The following is a 10,822-nucleotide window of genomic DNA, read 5'->3' as shown; positions in this document are numbered from 1 at the left end:
AAACTAAGATGATATTTTTATATAATATAGGAGTAGCGGACTGGCATGCAGTCCACTTGATGGTAAGTGGCTACTGCCGCCCATCTATAATCAACCCGCGACATCTATAATCAACCCCAGATAAAAAAAAAATTTTCTACCTGAGGTCAGCCACAGATGCGTCGCATCGACTGAAGACTAAATTAGAATACCTCGGAAAAGTATGTCTCCCTTACCTCACTTCAAACCAGAACACAGCAGCGCTTAACACTGCTGTTATAACAAAAATAGGTGTGACGGTGGTGCCGCCGGAGTCGAACCACAGAGGGTCCTACCACTTGAAAATACAGAATTATTTCTACTAGAATAGGTGTGGCGGTGGTACCTGCTCGGTCGAACCGTACAGGTTTTGCTTTCCTATTAGGGTGGTTTAGCCCTTGTCAATAGGTTGTATGGTAAACCCTTTATTACGTCACCCTTTAGGGTGGTGGTGCGGTTAGTGGAGTGGTGTTTTTGTACGGTGACTCTTTTGGTTTACGGAAGGGTGGGATTGATTTTTTATGATTTGTCAAGGACCTGTTTGTCACAATGGTTAGCTTATTAGCTACGTTTTGGACTTACGCAATAATATTTTTTTGCTTTTTAAAATTATTCGAGAGTGTGTAATGTTTTATTAATGTATTTTCTATGCATTATTAAAAAAAATAGCATTCTGCACTTCATCTCAATATAAACTGTAACTGTGGCAAATTTCATACTCGTCCGTCCGCGTAATTTTCGTAAAAAGGGGTTCAAAGTTTTTGCTTCACGTGTCACTTCCCGCTTCTTGTCAAGAAATGGCGCCACGAGTATTCTGAATCACGCTATCGAAGTTTTCTAAATATCTTGTACATATACAAGTTTCATGAGACTGTTGGAGCACGGCCGCTCTCCGGGCTGCATCACCTCGCCTGCAGGAGATCTTCATTCACCAAACACGTATTAATATACAGATTTTTCTCTGGTCAAATCAAATCATATTATTGTTTTTATTCAAAATAGGTTCTTTACAGAGCACTTTTTGAAAGTCGATACAATTTTTCTGGTTCTGTGTATTTTTACACTTGTCTTCGTACACATCTGTACACTAATATCGCATCGCAGATGTTTCCAGGTCAAGGTGGGTTGCGTTTATACGTTAATGCAGTGTTTGATTTCGTACGCGAATAACTCGGAATTAACTGTTCTGTTTAGCGGGTTTGAGTGAAAAAACGTTACGGTTTGTGTTTTAAAGGTTTAATTCAATGCATGTAGGTAGAGTCCGCGTCAAACTGCTAGTCCGCTCTGTATAGAAACGCGTCGCAACAGCAAATTGTATATTTTAGCGGGACGAAAACAGCGCGGGACCCTCTTTTTTTTTGTGTTAACGACGGTATGCGACCACATATACCGCCGTCCTTCCCGGAGTTGCTTGCTGGACAGCTCGACCTCCCACTCTTGCCGCCCACAACCCCGGAAGCCCCCTTTTAGTCGCCTCTTACGTCAGGCAGGGGATACCGTAGCCCTATTCTAGTCCCGGGACTACACGGACACCGCGCCGGGGGCGCTATCTGCAGCGCGGCACACCCTAGCACCCGTCAGGTATTACAGGTAGGCAAAGGTAGTAGAAACCTCTGTGGTTCGACTCCGGCGGCACCTCCGCTGCACCTATTTCTGCCTAATAACAGCAGTGTTAAGCGCTGCTGTGTTCTGGTTTGAAGGGTGTGGCAAGGGAGACATACTTTTCCGAAGCGTTCTAGCTTAGCCCGCTGGGGTAGCGGTGCATCTGTGGCAGACCTCAGGAATATCTCATCCTATCTGGAGTTGATTACAGATGTCCATGGGCGGCAGTAGCTTACCATCAGGTGGACGGCTCATCTGCTACTCCTATATTATAAAAAAATAAACAGCACTCGCCGAAGGATAAAGTTCCATCCACACCAACTGGACCCGTGGCGGTCCTCCACAGTTCGGTTGCACGGACATTCTTACCACGAACGTGCAAGATGTGGACTTGGAATAAACTTCCTCCTGAGGTATTCCCAGAGCTCTATAACATGGAGCTCTTCAAAAAAGGTGCAAAAAGAGCTCTCCTTCAAAGCCGGCGATGCATTGGCGACTCCCCTGGTGTTGCAAATGTTCATAGGCGACGTTGACTACTTTGCAGGTAGCACGTTTGCTTTATCGTTAGGCTCAAATATATAAAACAATAACACAATAATTACTAGTTCTCGTGGGCTTTAAGCGTTTCCTCTTGGCCCCTAGTTCGCAATCATTATAATATTTCACAATGAGGGCAGAGGGCCCGGTTCCTCTCGTTTCGCAGTGCGTCAAGCTATTTGGGTCAGGGTACCTCGTTAGTACTCGTTATGTACCTATATTTTTTATATAATATGGGAGTAGCCGACGAACATGCAGTCCACCTGATGGTATAGTCCACGTAAAACTGCTAGTCTGCTCTGAATATAGAAATGAGTCGCGTCGCCATAGCAAATTGTATGACTACACCTGCTCGCAACAACTTCAGCGGACTAGCAGTTTGGCGCGGACTACAAGTGGCTAATGTCGCCCATGAACATCTGCAATCAACTCCATAAAAGATTAGTTTCCTACTTGAGGTCGGTCACAGATGCGCCGCTACCCCTGAGGACTTAGCTGGAACGCCTCGGATAAGCATGTTTCTCTTACCACACGCTTCAAACCATAACACAGCAGCGCTTAACACTGCTGTTATGAGGTAGAAATAGGTGTGGCGGTGGTGCCGCTGGAGTCGAACCACAAATGGCAGCTTCAGTTATCTATACTTTTTTTTATTTTCAGACTTTTTTATTATTTTTATTTATTATAAATTATAAATATAATATAATTTCGTTCTCAAACAGTGCTAAAAATATAATGAAAATCCAAAAACTAAACCGGAACGCCCCATGCGCCACGGAACGTTTCCACTGCGTCAAGTTACCAGGTCAAGGTGTTTACATCTGCACTGCATTGCGTGATTATCGTGCCAACTTTTGTTTTCAGTATTCCAGTTTAGTGGCGCTTCACTATCAGCGAGCAACTATAAACGATGTTAATTTTTATCGCTTATATCATAGATCAGTAAAGATACTTCGCCGCCTTGAAATTGAATGAAGCCACAAACGGCTTATTAGTAAGTTATTTTGTTTTATTCTTGACAAATAAAAACATTTTTAGAGAAAATTTACGAATAAATAACTAATACTGCGTAATTTACATAATAAATAAATAATTATTTCAAATATTTTAGGGACATTTTAGTACGGAGACGTGGCAAAACTTTTTTATGCAACTATTTCAATTCTCAAAACTGGGTACATTTTCTTGTTAGGAGTGAATAATCTTTACTAATCTATGACTTATATGTGCATTCAATCGGCATATAAAGAAATAGTATAAAGTCAAAATTATTGCAATCATACCGTAGAAATTAAAGAAACTTGTGATAAAACGTTCAACTGAATTTATATTAAAACCTGTCATCCATGATAGACGGATAATAGATGGCGCTGTCCGGCCATCAGCGGTTAACTATGATTGAAACTTAGCTTAAAATTTTGTTTCATTATTTTTTTTATAGAAAGATGCATAATCACCTTACTATCTTGGCGTCGTTCCTTTTTTTTTTGTTCACGAGGGAGAAACCTTCAAAAGGTACCCGATGCCGTGGGTGCGACACAGGGTTATGTGGGACTCTTACCGCACTAAAACCCCTCCGGTGGCCGTCCTCAGCGCTGCGTAGAGGACTCCGGGATCTCCAAAGGAACGCAACCGGAGTCCTCTTAGCGCATTGCCCTGTTGGGCGTCGTCCCTAGTCAATAACCCGATAAGTGTTTTACCTGACGTCGGCTACAGATGCGTGGTGTTCCTGAGGTATAAGCTGGAACGGCTCGGAAAAGTATGTCTCCCTTACCACACCCTCAAACCAGAACACAGCAGCGCTTAATACTGCGGTATAAGCTGGAACGCCTCGGAAAAGTATGCCTCCCTTACCACACCCTCAAACCAGAACACAGCAGCGCTTAATACTGCGGTATAAGCTGGAACGCCTCGAAAAAGTATGTCTCCCTTACCGCACCCTACAAACCGGAACACAGCAGCGCTCAATACTGCGGTATAAGCTGGAACGCCTCGGAAAAGTATGTCTCCCTTACCACACCCTACAAACCGGAACACAGCAGCGCTTAATACTGCTGTTATAACAGAAGTATGGTGGTGGTGCCGAAGTGGAACAAAAGAGGGTTCCACTAATTTCACTCTTTTCTCTCCATCGGTGTGACATCGCCTAACACTGCAGGTGTTTTCATTTCTCTCCCTTTTGTCTCATTTTCAGTAGCGAGTACGTTTCATTCGGATTTTCTCATTTTCAGATTTTGTTATTTTTTTTTTTTGTAATGCTCTTTTACGTATAAACAATTTTATTGTAACATGTCTGTTTTACTCGACTGTGAAGTTTTTTTTTTTTTTTATAATATAAGAGTACCAGACGAGCATGCAGTCCACCTGATGGTAAGTGGCTACTGCCGCCCATGGACATTTGTAATCAACCACAGATAGGATTTAGATATTCCTACCTGAGGTCGGCCACAGATGCGCCGCTACCCCTGAGGACTAAGCTGGAACGCCTCGCAAAAGTCTGTCTCCCTTACCACACCCTTCAAACCGGAACACAGCAGCGCCTAACACTGCTGTTATTAGGTAGAAATAGGTGTGGCGGTGGTGCCGCCGGAGTCGAACCACAAAGGGTTCTACCACCTTCAATATAGTGAAATATTTTTGGTGATTTTGTATGTACAACCCCACTACACCTATTTCTGTTATAGCAGCAGTATAGCGCTGCTGTTTTCTGGTTAGAAAAATGTGGCAAAGAACAAGGAGACATACTTATACTAGGCGTACTGTGATCCCTTCACACTTCCACTCGAAAGGTTGAAATAAAGATGCGTTAATTCGACGGTTGGTTTATTAATACCTCACAAAAATGGCCGACACCCGTATTTATAATCTCGGATACAAATTATTAGTTAGTCATTTACAAAAAAAAATAAAATAAAGTTGGTGATCTAAATTATTATTATTAATTAAATTGAATATTAAATAAATATATTTTAATAAACAGGACCGCTAGCGAAGCCCCGGAAGTGGAACTCATAGTAATCAAATATTACTTGTAATTGGTTACAAAATTATACAATATAAATAAAATATAATAATCACTCTAAATTCTTATTACACAGTATTAAATACAGACGATTAAATATAAATACGTTAATATAAGATATGCTAGCGAGCTGTCGGAAGTGGAACTTGTAACAGTACAGTCTTAATGCTCAATGGTAGCCACTTATGTGTAGTTTACGTAAAACTGTAGGGAATCCTATTTGAGATTGATTATAGAAGGCATATTATAGACTAGCTATGCCCCGCGGTTTTACACGCGTTAAAAACTCATTCTAGCTAAAATATAAGTAGCCTGAGTTACTCCTTATTACATCAGCTACCTAACAATAAAAGTCCCGTCAAAATCGGACCAGCTATTTCAGAGATTAGTCAGAACAAACAGACAAGTAAAAAATGTTTTTTTGGTGTATGTACCGTATGTATATTCTTATGCATGTAGTAAGAAGCGGTTATTTCAATATTAAAAACACACACTCCAAATTTATTTATATGTATAGATATCACGATGGTAGAACCCTCTGTGGTGTGACTCCGGCGGCACCACCGCCACACCTATTTCTGTTACAACAGCAGTGTTAAGCGCTGCTGTGTTCTGGTTTGAAGTGTGATAAGGGAGACTTACTTATCCGGCGCATTCCAGTATAGTCCTCAGAGGTAGCAGCGCATCTGTGGCCGACCTCAGGTAGGAATGTAGTCCTATCTGAGGTTTATTACAGATGTCCACGGACGGTAGTAGACTTACCATCAGGTGGACCGCATGCTTATTTACTTCCATAATAAAGAAGCAGAAATAAGCCTTATATACAACAGACAATCTATCTAGACGGCTGTAAACTCATATATCATCCCAAATGGGTAATACTCGGATAGTTCCCGAAAATACTGAGTCACAGTTATAAATCGTTTTGGGAGATTCGTGGAATGTCTGGAGAGGGGGAATGAGGGACATCCTGAAAAATGGATCATGGCTATAAATATAAAACTATCTTTGTGTAGTGAGAGATAGAATGACTGTACATTGGTTACTATAGATTAAATAGCTAGTATAGTAAAACGTAACGTAAACGTAAAACTGCTAGTCCGCCCTGAATATAGAAATGAATCGCGTCGCCATAGCAAATTGTATGACTACACCTGCTCGCAACAACTTCAGAGCGGACTAGCAGTTTGGCGAACTACTTTAGTAAGGTTACATACGAGCTTAAAACAAAACCCAGGCACGGATCTCTGATTTTTCAAAAGTTATATTAGAAATTAATTATCACTTTCTTAAACATTGCATGAAGAGAGATGAACAGTGTATGAAGTCCTCCAATACGCTGCTGTTGTGTGTGTCCCACCGCTGGGCACGGGTCTCCTCTCAGAATGAGAAGGATTAGGCCATAGTCCACCGCGCTGGCCAAGTGCGTATTGGTAGACTTCACATACCTTTGACATTTATTTTGATAAATCTCTTATGGGTGTGTTTTCAACGCGATGTTTTCTTTTAACAAAGTAAGTGATAATTAATTTATGAAACGCACATAACTTTGAATAAATAAAGTTCAAAAAACTAAGAAACACGCTTTTATGATAAAATCAACTAAAAAGCTTTCGGTATTCTATTTCATTCTTTCATACATGCAGGGTAAGATAAGGATGTATGTTGATCTCTTTCTACTGAAAAACGGAGTTACTCACTGACAAGCATACAAGTGAAGCTAATATAAAGCGTGTAAAAATCAGAGGTGCCTTGGATATGAACCTTGGACCCATCGATTGAAAGGCCCGAGTTTCATCTAGGCTATCACTGCGTAGCCCCGCTTGCCCTCCCCTAGTAGGGGTAAAGTCGAAAATCATGACGCAACCCCTAAATATTTTGTCTATCGGACGCCAAGACGTCGCGCCTGGCGGACGTCGGATGACGTCACGGGAGCCATTAGACTCCCCTAGGAACATAAACTGAACAGGAGCTATTAAATTTTATCTGGAAAATGTTATGGGGTATTGCTTGTCATTGGTATTGTAGAATGTAGTGAGAGGAGGTTCGATTCCCGGCGAAGCATCTGAAGAATTTTGATTTCTTTTCAGGGTCTGGGTGTTTGTGTATTCGTCTTTTTGTGTGTGATCATAGTATCTACAATATAGGATATTAATTGTCTGTCGGAAATTGTGTGAATGTGGCACCACATTCGATTTTTTTTAATTAGATTAGTTTTTTTACATATCGACCATAGATTAGTAAAGATACTTCGCCGCCTTGAAATTGAATGAAGCCACAAACGGCTTATTAGTAAGTTCTTTTTTTGAATTCTTGATTAATTGAATAATTGAAATAAATAATTATTTCAAATGTTTTAGGGACATTTTAGCACAGAGACGTGGCTAAACTTTTTTACGCAACTATTTCAGTTCTCAAAACTGGGTACATTTTCTTGTTAGGAGTGAGTGATCTTTACTAATCTATGTTATCTACATAATTATACTATTTGTAGTGTAAGCAGTTATTACGCGTTGCTAAAAGGCTGTGGATGCCTTCTGACTTACATATGAGGCGACTTAGTCCTCAGGAGTGGCAACTGTGATCGGCTTCAGGTAGAACCAGTTCTATGTGAAGTTGGTTACAGATGTCCATACAGTGACTTACCATCAGGTGGACTGTAGGATCGTTTGCTACTCCTATATTATTAATAAGTATGGTTCGGCTGGGGAGGTACCACCGTCACACCAGTTAGTATGAAGCAGTTCTGCGTTTCGGTGGAAAGGTGTGAATGACTTACATATGAGATCATCTTCCACCCATTATTAATTATCTATCCTCTGTTTTACCTGTCAAAGATCACAATTGTCAATTTCTGTGTACTAGAAATTGTCGTTCTATCTTCGATAGGTCGATAGATTGATTATTAAAAACTGGAGTTTTTCCTCAGGAGTGGCAATTGTGATCGGCTTCAGATAGAACCTGTTCTATATGGAGTTGGTTACAGATGTACATACAGTTACTTACCATCAGGTAGTATGCTCACATGCTACTTCAATGATGTAAAAATATTTTAAGGGTTACCTATTTTATTTACAAAATAAATTCAATTATTCTACAAAACCAATTTTAGTAATACATTAGGATATTTTAAGGGCTGTTATTTAAATTTACGAGAGTTTTACGAGTTTCGAATCTAGAAATTTCCTCCCCAATCTCCCCATAGCCCCCATGGTAGCCGTGCCAAGTCGTTTCCGCTCCCCCTTCTCCACTTTAAATATGTTTTGACTGGAAGGGAAGTAAGCTTCATAGCAACTTTACCTTAGCATTTATTAGGAGTACATTTATTTTGTAGTTTTTAATACAAAATTCACAAAATAATTCGCCAAGTGCGAAACGAATCCGCGTTTCGTATAATCATTAAATTTTCAACTTTTACTACCTATTATAGTTTTCAAGCCCATAGACTTCTTTAGAAGCTGCTAAGGCCACCAGCAAATACACAATTTGAAATAAAATATGACAGGTCGATAGACAAAACGACGCCGAAAAACCCGGTTTCACCCTTTTCATTTAATTTATTATGCAAAGAGTCAATTGTCTATCTACGGCGATTCAAGGGATATAAAGAGCCCTATGACAGACGGACTTAATAATTCAGTCCCGTTTTAGCCCTTTGAGTACGAAAAAAGCATTTTGTTTTTAACTTGTGTAGGTACTAATCATCAGTTGAACTCACTTAGGTTTGAAGGTAGAACCCTTTGTGATTCGGCTCCGGCGGCACCACCGCCACACCTATTTCTGCCTCATAACAGCAGTGTTAGGCGCTGCTGTGTTCCGTTTTGAAGGGTGTGGTAAGGGAGATATACTTTTCCGAGCCGTTCCAGCTTAGTCCTCAGGGGTAGCGGCGCATGTGTGGCCGACCTCAAGTAGAAATATCTAATCCTATCTGGAGTTCATTACAGATGTTCGTAGGCAGCAGTAGCCACTTACTACTCTTACGTCTGCTACAGCTATTGAAAAAAAAAAAAGTTAAAATAATTCGACAAGTACGAGTTGTTGTGTTTATTGTTTTTTACTTAATTTTATTCATTTTATTATTTTCAACAATACTTAGTTATATGACACAACAATAGATGGCGTTGGCGTGATGATGAATGATACGTATAATAAAATAACTATATTAAAATATGTTTTATGGTTCTTATTTATATTTATTATAATACCAGTTATAGGAGGAAACTGATTGTAAAAATGTCAGCCGTCTTCCTAGTACGGTTTGACAGTTAGATCGAAAAATGCCGGAAAATACCGATTTGTTGTATGGAGACCCCCTTTAATATTCAACTTTATTTTATTTTTAGTATTTGTTGTTATAGCGGCCACCATTTTGTATAAAAGGGTCTTAGTAATAGGGTTCCGTTTTTACCCTTTGGGTATGGACCCCTAAAAATATAGTAGCAGATTTGACACATACATACTGACGTAACTAACATGGCAAGTTAATAAGAAGATTTTAAAAATAAGTCATAACGTTGTTCATACCGTATGGCAACATATGGTGACCATTGGTGTTCATTTCCCATCGGTCACCATATGGTGTTTGTACCCGCTATGGGACGTACCACTAAGACAATGGGAGTATGGTAGATTTTTCTATAACGTCTCTTTAAGAATGTTGTGTTTCTTCATAGAGGAAGTAATTATTGTCTTATTGTTATACGAGCTATGTGCCGCGGCTTGACTCGGGTTTAAGTGTAAATATTCGAGAGATTTGATGTTTATTTTCGAATTATTAAAAAAAAATAGTTTTGTATGTTTTTATTAAAGTTATGTGCATATTATACACTAGCTGACCCGGCAAACCTTGTACCGCCTCAAAATCTATTTATCAAATATATTTCATATAAAATATAGCCTATGTTACTCGTGGATAATGTAGCTTTCGAGTGGTGAAAGAATTTTTAAAATCGGTCCAGTAGTTTTTGAGCCTATTCATTACAATCAAACAAACAAAGTTTTCCTCTTTATAATATTAGTATATAATAGATTAATTATTACTTACTATAACATCGAAGAAAAATATGGTGACAAAACCTACATGCTCATAAGCCTTTAAAAAAGAAAAATATTTATTTCGTACTATTATTTTTTATAAGAAATGTTTTTTTATTATAATTTCGTTTTGATATTTTCTTGATATAATACTATTTTTGCTAAAGTAATTGAATAAAATAAACATAATTTTATTGTAAAAGAAAATCTCGGAAAAATATACAACGAAAGTATACAATTTTTTTGATTAAATTCAATAAATTAAAAAGTAACAAAAAATATTTCGCCCAACGTGGGGCTCGAACCCACGACCCTGAGATTAAGAGTCTCATGCTCTACCGACTGAGCTAGCCGGGCTGTTGTAAGCCGTGACGAATTGTGTGTACTGTTTCTACTATGTAGACAATTTTACTTTTTAAAGTTATTAGTTTGTGTCCAGTGATACAAATAACGTTATTAATAATCGATCTATCTGAGTTTTACCGAAGATAAGAGTTTTATAAAAGATCGAAATTTGATAATCTAGTACAAAGAAATTATCAAATGACATTTTTTGGTACGGAAAATAATACAAAGATAGATTGTGTTTTAACGGGCATTGGTGATATA

General features: G+C 39.0%; 1 non-coding gene across 1 annotated transcript; it reads right to left on the bottom strand.

Annotated features, from left to right (window-relative positions):
* Nucleotides 1-10,497: 10,497 nt before the first annotated feature.
* On the bottom strand, nt 10,498-10,570 carry TRNAK-CUU (transfer RNA lysine (anticodon CUU)). Its single transcript has one exon. It is a non-coding gene; the product is annotated as a tRNA-Lys (tRNA).
* Between the last annotated feature and the right edge of the window lie 252 nt (nt 10,571-10,822).

Source organism: Epargyreus clarus, unplaced genomic scaffold (genome assembly GCF_041222505.1).
Source record: "Epargyreus clarus isolate Ecla_fem2 unplaced genomic scaffold, WU_Ecla_fem_2.2 ptg000036l, whole genome shotgun sequence".
NCBI classification, from domain to species: Eukaryota; Metazoa; Arthropoda; class Insecta; order Lepidoptera; family Hesperiidae; genus Epargyreus; species Epargyreus clarus.
Note: the sequence above shows the minus strand (reverse complement) of the source record. Positions and strands in the feature narration are given on the sequence as shown.